Here is a 9,263-nt window from a genome sequence, read left to right as displayed (position 1 = left end):
AATTGATCCCCTATACTTGTCGGTTATCAAGACCTTTTTCTAGCGTCGTTGCCGGGGAGTTATAGCATGGGGTGAATATTCTCGTGTGTGCTTGTTTGCTTTATCACTAAGTAATTTTTATTTGTTGTTCTAGTTGTTCTATATCTTTAGTTATGGATATGGAACACGAAATACCCAAAAAAAATTAGGGTTACTAGCTACTCATGGAGATGGGGAACCTCCTAAAACCCTCGATGCTCATTATGTGAAAGATATTATGTACTACTTTGATAATCCTGAGAAAACCCCATTCAATTATGTTATGGGAGACACGTTGGATCAACATGAATACTTTAGGGATTATTGCTTGACTCAAAAAATGGAAAATATTATGGGATCAAGTTTATATGTTGTATTGGTATGCTAGATAACTATGCTTGAGATATGATTATACTTGTTGCTCTAGGATGAAGGCTCCACACCTTCCCTTTTCATGCAAATTTAATGATAATGAAACCTTGGCTTCTTATGCTACTGGTGTATATGATTACTATGATGTGGAACAAATAGAAAATTTTGTTGCTTTTATGGGTGCTTATGAAATTGAATCTTTGTTTAAAGAGTGTGAAAATCTTGATGATGCTGTGTACAGACCTAAAAATTTTGTATACTTAAATATTGCCATGAGAATTATGAATTCAATTCCGATATTGATGATTTTATTGAGAGAGTCTCCGTTGTCCAATAAGATACTAATATTTTGCAGGAGTCTATGAAAGAAGAAATTGATGAAACTGTGGGCTCATTGGATGAAAAGGATGATGAAGAGAGTGAAGAACAAAAGGAGGAAGAGAGGATTAGCTACCCGTGCCCACCTTCTAATGAGAGTAACTGTTCAACTCATACATTGTTTAATTTCCCTTCGTGCTTATCGAAGGATGATTGCTATGATGATTGTTATGATCCCGTTGATTCTTTTGAAATATCCCTTTTTGATGATGCTTGTTATGCTTGTGGCCAAGATGCCAATATGAATTATGCTTATGGAGATGAACTTGCTATAGTTCCTTATGTTAAACATGAAATTTTTGCTAGTCCTATTATATTTTTGAATTCTCCCGACTACACTATATCGGAGAAGTTTGCCCTTATTAAGGATTATATTGATGGGTTGCATTTTACCGTTGCACATGATAATTTTGATGAATATAATATGCATGTGCTTGCTGCTCCTACTTGAAATTATTATGAAAAAATTGCAATATGATAAAATTACTACATCTCCTTCTCTCCATGTTTCCAATATGATAAAATTGCAAGAAACTGTTTATACTATGCATGGGCCTTTACCATGTGTGCATGAATTGTTCTTTTATGACATGCCGATGCATAGGAAGAGAGTTAGACTTCGTTGTTGCATGATATATGTTACTTTGTGCTAACTACTAAATCACAAATCATTGCTAATTAAAATTGGCTTTGATATACCTTGGGATCCGGGTGGATTCATTACTTGAGCACCTTATGCCTAGCTTAATGGCTTTAAAGAAAGCGCTTCCTGGGAGACAACCCGGAAGTTTTAGAGATTCATTTATTTCTGTTGAATGCTTTTATATAGTTTAAAAACAAAAAAAATAAAGAGGGGAACCCAAAAATTTTCAAAAAGGAAAGTGAAGGTGAGAGAGACAAGCATTGTTGAAGTGGGGGGGGCTCCTTGAACTTTGTTCATGCCCAAGGAAACTTTGTGAATCTTGATTACAGAAACTTTTAAACAAAAATAATTACCCCCTTTTACAATTCCATTGTATTATAAAAATAATGTGCCAAGGTTTTGCCTTTAGGATGTTCACATTGCTTGTTGGTTTGTGCGGTGCAGAACAGAAACTTTGGCTGAAGTGCGCGATTTTACATTTTTTGCTCGAACATCAAATGGTTCTGAAACTTTTTGCACTGTCTTTCTATACAAATTGTTTATTTTTCCTAATTATTTAAGAATTTGTGGAGTACCAGATGTAACACCCTCGATGCGACTATATCTCCCACGTGTCGAGGCACGACTTAGAGGCATAATCGTATTGAAGGCATATGTCGCAAGTTAGGTAATCTTCACAACATCCCATGTAGTATGATAATAAAATGGGAGATAACATAGTTGGCTTACACTCGCCACGTCAATCAAGTACATAAATAACATTACATCATCCAAACACTCATGGCCCGAGTACGGCGCCAAAATAAAAGATAACCCAACAAGCGACACGGTCCCGATCACCCCCAACTGGGCACCACTACTGATCATCAGGAAAGGAAACATAGTAACGTTGAGAGTCTTCATCGAACTCCCACTTGAGCTCGAACGCGTCACCTGGAGCAGAATCATCAGGCCCTGCATCTGGTGTAATAGTAATCTGTGAGCCACAGGGACTCAGCAATCTCGCACCCTCGCGATCAAGACTATTTAAGCTTATAGGTAAGGCAAGGTAAATATATGAGGAGCTGCAGCAAGCAACTAGCAAGTATGGTGGCTAACTTATTCGCAAAAGAGAGCGAGAAGAGGAGGCAAAGCGCGAGCGAGAAACTAGAGAGCAACCTGCGCAAACATTACTCCAACACCGTGTCCACTTCCCGGACTCCGCCAAGAAGAGGCCATCACGGTAACACACTCAGTTGATCCATTTTAATTAAGTTAAGGTTCAAGTTATCTACAACCGGACATTAACAAATTCCCATCTGCCCATAACCGCGGGCATGGCTTTCGAAAGTTCAAATCCCTGCAGGGGAGTCCCAACTTAGCCCATGACAAGCTCTCACGGTCAACGAAGGAATAGACCTCCTCCCAAGACGTTCCGATCAGACTCGGTATCTCGGTTCTTCAAGACACTTCGACAGGGTAAAACAAGACCAGCAACACCGCCCGAATGTGCCGACAAATCCCGATAGGAGCTGCACATATCTCTTTCTCAGGGCACACTCAGATGAACGCTCCATACAACTAAAACCAAACCTCGAGTTTCCCCGAGGGGGCGCTGCACAGGACTCTAGTTTGGACCAACACTCAGAGGAGCACTGGCCCGGGGGGGTTTAAAATAAGATGATCCTTGGGCTCCGGAAACCCAAGGGAAAAAGAGGCTAGGTGGCAAATGGTAAAACCAAGGTTGGGCATTGCTGGAAAAGCTTTAATCAAGGCGAACTATCAAGGGGTTCCCATTGTAACCCAACCGCGTAAGGAACGCAAAATCCGGGAGCATAACACCGATATGACGGAAACTAGGGCGGCAAGAGTGGAACAAAACACTAGGCGAGAGGCCGAGCCTTCCACCCTTTACCAAGTATATAGATGCATTAAGTTAACAAGATAATATAATGATATCCCAACAAGTAATTAAATGTTCCAACAAGAAACGGCCTCCAATCTTCACCTGCAACTAGCAACGCTATAAGAGGGGCTGAGCAAAGCGGTAACATAGCCAATCAACGGTTTGCTAGGACATGGTGGGTTAGAGGTTTGACATGGCAATTTGGGAGGCTTGAAAGCAAATGGTAGGCATCGTAGCATTGTCATAGCAAAAGAGCGAGCAAACTAGCATAGCAAAGATAGTAGTGATTTCGAGGGTATGATCATCTTGCCTGCACAGTTGTCAGAGTTGACTGGATCCTCGAAAGCAAACTCAACGGGCTCCTCATTAGCGAACTCGTCTCCTGGCTCTACCCAAACAAGACAAACAAGCAACAAGGACACAATCAACCACGTGCAAGAATCAAACAAGATGATGCAAAGATGATATGCTATGCGGGATGCGATGCGGGATGCAAAATGCAAGATATGACAGGGAATGCATGAACCTGGCCTCAACATGGAAATCCAAGTGTGCCACTGGAAAGATGAGATGAAATCACTTGAAAACGATATAAATAACGCCGGAATCGGAGTTACGGTTTGGAAATGGCAAGCGATTCAAAAATGACACCGGTCTGCGATTTACAGCAAGTAGGCATCTAAATGCAATGAGATGAACATGCTACAGCACCCAAACATCACAACAAAATACATGGCAGGGATGCATTCAAGATGCTTAACAAAAGTCTAGCATTGAGCTACGGCCAATTCATCCATTAACAGATTCAAACAAGCATGGCAAAAATGCATATGGCAAACAGATCTCAGACTTTGTGAAATTAACACTTGTCTGGAATTTCAGATCAGGAAGCACTCTTCGGAGCAACAAAACTACATGCTACAGGACCTGAACATGGAAAAGTAAAGCATGGCATGGAGCTACTCAAATAGCTTAACAAAAGTCCCTTAGTGACCTTGAGCCAAAAGGGATCAGAAAATACAATTCCAAGCATGTGAACATGGCAAAAACATAATAAGTTTTCAGACTTAGTGAAAACTGGCACATGCTGAAACAGATATCAAGTAGGCATGTTTACGAGCTCGATGCACTCACTACGGTGCAAGTAATGACAAGCTAAGCATACATCTATCAAGAACACACAAAATGCAAGCTAGACATGGCAAGAACAATAACATAGCATGCACGGATCAACTACAACATCATCGGCAAAATTGCAAACAAGTTGACAATCTGCCCAGATTCACAAAGTAGCAAAAGTAGAGCTCGATTGACTCAATCTAGGTTGCTCCATAATTGCAAACAAAGGCATGGATGGATAGAGCACTACAAGATTAACAAAACATCCTTACTGATCATCCTCAAAAGAGGCACAGATCACTAGGAAACAACATGAACATATGGCCATATGAAATAAACAGATCAAGGACGTGGAAATGCTAAGTCCCTGAAATCAGCATTACCAAGTGCACCACTTTGAAAGCTTGTGCTAGTCACCACACACATCACAAAAATACATGGGTTGCACCTCTGGAAAGATGACAAAACCCTTAACAAAACATATCTAGAGCATCAGGGCATATCATGCACACATTAATCATGGCAAAAATGACAAAAAGCTAAATGGAGTAGCAGATCTGACAATTAACTCAAGTAGCCCTCCTCTAACAGCATTTCGGGCATCAAGATGAACTCAAATGAAAATGATGCAATGGAATGAAATGATGTACTCTCTGAGATGAACATTTTGATATGCTATATGCCAAAAACGGAGCTACAGATGCGGAGATACGACACGATGAACAGGAGCACTTGGATTTATGATTTGAGGACTTAGTAAAAAAAAGAACCACCAGATCTAGGGTTTCTTCGGCGGGCACGCGAACCGAGGCGATGACGGCGGTGACCGGCGGGCGGCGGCGTGCTCCGGCCAGGCGAGGGAGACGCCGACGTGCGGGATGACGGCGGCGACGGGCCCGCAAGGCGGCGGGGCAAGGAGGCAGGCGGCGGCGGCGGTTGGCGGCGCCAGAGCGAGGCGGGCGGCAAGAGGCGGCGCGGGGAGCGCGGTGGGGTCGCCGGCGTGGAGGCGGCTCGAGGCGGCGGGGCGGAGTGGATCGGGCGGCGCGGCGCGGAGCCCGGTCGGGCGGCGGACGGGCCTCAGGAGGGCCCGGCCTGGGCTCTCCAGGCCGGCGATGTGGGCGCGGGGCGCGGGCGAGTCGCGTCGCGACATGTGGCGGCGGCGGGGTAGGTCGGACGTGTCCGGCGCCGTCCGGACGTGTCCGGCGGCGGCGGATCTGGGATTTTAGGGTTAGGACGGGGGAGGATCCGGATTTCGAATGGGGGAGATATTTATAGGCATAGAGGGGGGTAGGAGAGTCCAAATGAGGTGCGGTTTTCGGCCACGCGATCGTGATCGAACGATCTAGATGATGGAGAAGGCTTAGGTGGGTTTTGGGCCAACTTGGAGGGGTGTTGGGCTGCAACACACACGAGGCCTTTTCGGTCCCTCGGTTAACCGTTGGAGTATCAAACGAAGTCCAAATGGTACAAAACTTGACAGGCGGTCTACCGGTAGTAAGCCAAGGCCGCTTGGCAAGTCTTGGTCCAATCCAGAAATGTTTAATCCCCACACACGAAAGAAAGCTAGAAACGACCACTGGAGGAGAATGAAGCACCGGAATACAAAACGGACAACGGGGAAAATGCTCGAATGCATGAGACGAACACGTATGCAAATGCAATGCACATGATGACATGATATGCAATGCATGACACGCAAGCAATGACAAGGCAACAACAGCAAATAACTAGAGGACACCTGGCACATCAGTCACGGGGCGTTACACCAGAGGTATGGTGAATGTTCAGATTATAACATACTGTACTGTTTAAGACAGATTCTGTTTTTGATGCATAGTTTGCTTGTTTTGATGAAACTATCGATTTCTATCGGATTAAGCCATGGAAAAGTTATATTACAGTAGCTACAATGCAAAAAATATGAATTGGTTTGCAACAGTACTTAGAGTAGTGATTTGCTTTATTATACTAACGGATCTTAGCGAGTTTTCTCTTGAGTTTTCTGTGGATGAAGTGTTCGAAGATCGAGGAGGTCTCGATGTGAGTAGAAGGAGGAGAGGCAACAGCTCAAGCTTGGGATGACCAAGGAATCCCAAGTAAATATTCAAGGAGACTCAAGCATCTAAGCTTGGGGATGCCCCGAAAGGCATCCCATCTTTCTTCAACAAGTATCGGTATGTTTTTGGATTCGTTCCGTTCATGCGATATGTGCAAATCTTGGAGCATCTTTTGCATTTAGTTTTTACTTTTATTTTATGCACCATGCTGGTATGATATATTCCATGGTTGATTTATAGAATGCTCTTTGCACTTCACTTATATCTTTTGAGTATGGATTTATAGAATGCTTCATGTGCTTCACTTATATCATTTGAAGTTTGGATTGCCTGTTTCTCTTCACATAGAAAACCACCATTTGTAGAATGCTCTTTTGCTTCAATTATATTTGTTAGAGCGTGGGCATATCTTTTGTAGAAAGAATTAAACTCTCTTGCTTCACTTATATCTATTTAGAGAGATGACAGGAACTGGTCATTCACATGGTTAGTCATAAAATCCTACGTAAAACTTGTAGATCACTGAATATGATATGTTTGATTCCTTGCAATAGTTTTGCGATATAAAGATGGTGATATTAGAGTCATGCTAGTGGGTAGTTGTGGATTGTAAAAATACTTGTGTTGAAGTTTGTGATTCCTGTAGCATGCACGTATGGTGAACCGTTATGTAACGAAGTTGGAGCATGAGGTATTTATTGATTGTCTTCCTTATGAGTGGCGGTCGGGGACGAGCGATGGCCTTTTCCTACCAATCTACCCCCCTAGGAGCATGCGCGTAGTACTTTGTTTCGATGACTATGTGAGTTCTTTATGACTAATGTTGAGTCCATGGATTATACGCACTCTCACCCTTCCATCATTGCTAGCCTCTTCGGTAGCGTGCATTGCCCTTTCTCACCTCGAGAGTTGGTGCAAACTTTGCCGGTGCATCCAAACCCCGTGATATGATACTCTCTATCACACATAAGCCTCCTTTATCTTCCTCAAAACAGCCACCATACCTACCTATTATGGCATTTCCATAGCCATTCCGAGATATATTGCCATGCAACTTCCGTCATCATCATATACATGACTTGAGCATTCATTGTTATATTGCTTTGCATGATCGTAAGATAGCTAGCATGATGTTTTCATGGCTTGTCCGTTTTTGATTTCATTGCTACGCTTGATCATTGCACATCCCGGTACACCGCCGGAGGCATTCATATAGAGTCATATCTTTGTTCTAGTATCGAGTTGTAAGTAAATAAAAGTGTGATGATCATAATTATTAGAACATTGTCCCATGATCAAAATAAAAGTGGCCAAAGAACCCCCCCCCCCCAAAAAAGATAGAGGCCAAATAAGCCTACATAAAAAGAAAAGAAAAAGAAAAAAAAGAGAAAAAAAAGAGAGAAGGGACAATGTTACTATCCTTTTACCACACTTGTGCTTCAGAGTAGCACCATGTTCTTCATATAGAGAGTCTCTTGAGTTATCACTTTCAAATACTAGTGGGAATTTTCATTATAGAACTTGGCTTGTATATTCCAACGATGGGATTCCTCAAATTCCCTAGGTCTTCATGAGCAAGCAAGTTGGATGCACACCCACTTAGATTCAGTTTGAGCTTTCATACACTTATAGCTCTAGTGCATCCGTTGCATGGCAATCCCTACTCCTCACATTCACATCAATTGATGGGCATCTCCATAGCCCGTTGATTAGCCGCGTTGATGTGAGACTTTCTCCCTTTTTGTCTTCTCCACACAACCTCCACCATCATATTCTATTCCACCTATAGTGCTATATCCATGGCCCAGGCTCATGTATTGCGTGAAAGTTGAAAAGGTTTGAAAACATCAAAAGTATGAAACAATTGCTTGGCTTGTCATCGGGGTTGTGCATGATTTGAATGCTTTGTGTGGTGAAGATGGAGCATAGCCAGACCATATGATTTTGTAGGGATAACTTTGACATGATTGCTTTATTAGTATGCTTGAAGTATTAGTGTCTTAATGTCAAATGATAGACTATTGCTTTGAATCACTCGTGTCTTAATATTCATGCCATGATTAGATTACATGATCAAGATTATGCTAGGTAGCATTCCACATCAAAAATTATCTTTTTTATCATTTACCTACTCGAGGACGAGCAGGAATTAAGCTTGGGGATGCTGATACGTCTCCGTCGTATCTATAATTTTTGATTGTTCCATGCCAATATTCTACAACTTTCATATACTTTTGGCAACTTTTTATACAATTTTTGGGACTAACATATTGATCCAGTGCCCAGTACCAGTTCCTGTTTGTTGCATGTTTTTTGTTTCATAGAAAATCCATATCAAACGGAGTCCAAACGGGATAAGAACTGACGGAGATTTTTCTTGGAATATATGTGATTTTTGGGAAGAAAAATCAATGCGAGACGATGCCCGAGGGGGCCACGAGGCAGGGCGCGCGCCCCAGGGGGGTAGGCGCACCCTGGGCCCTCGTGGCCACCCCCTAAGGCAGTTAATGACCTTCTTTCGCCGCAAGAAAGCTAATGTCCGGAAAAAAATCATGTCCAAAATTCAGCCCAATCGGAGTTACGATTCTCCGGGAATTTAAGAAACGGTGAAAGGGCAGAATCAGAAACACGGAAACAGAGAGAGATAGAGAGACAAATCCAACCTCAGAGGGGCTCTCGCCCCTCCGCCGCCATGGAGGCCATGGACCAGAGGGGAAACCCTTCTCCCATCTAGGGGGGAAGGTCAAGGATGAAGAAGAAGATGAAGAAGAAGGAGGGCTATCTCCCCCTC

The sequence above is a fragment of the Triticum urartu genome, chromosome 6A (genome assembly GCF_056163025.1).
Source record: "Triticum urartu cultivar PI428250 chromosome 6A, HENAU_Tu73, whole genome shotgun sequence".
In the NCBI taxonomy this organism is placed as follows: Eukaryota; Viridiplantae; Streptophyta; class Magnoliopsida; order Poales; family Poaceae; genus Triticum; species Triticum urartu.
This window is presented reverse-complemented; position numbering follows the sequence as displayed.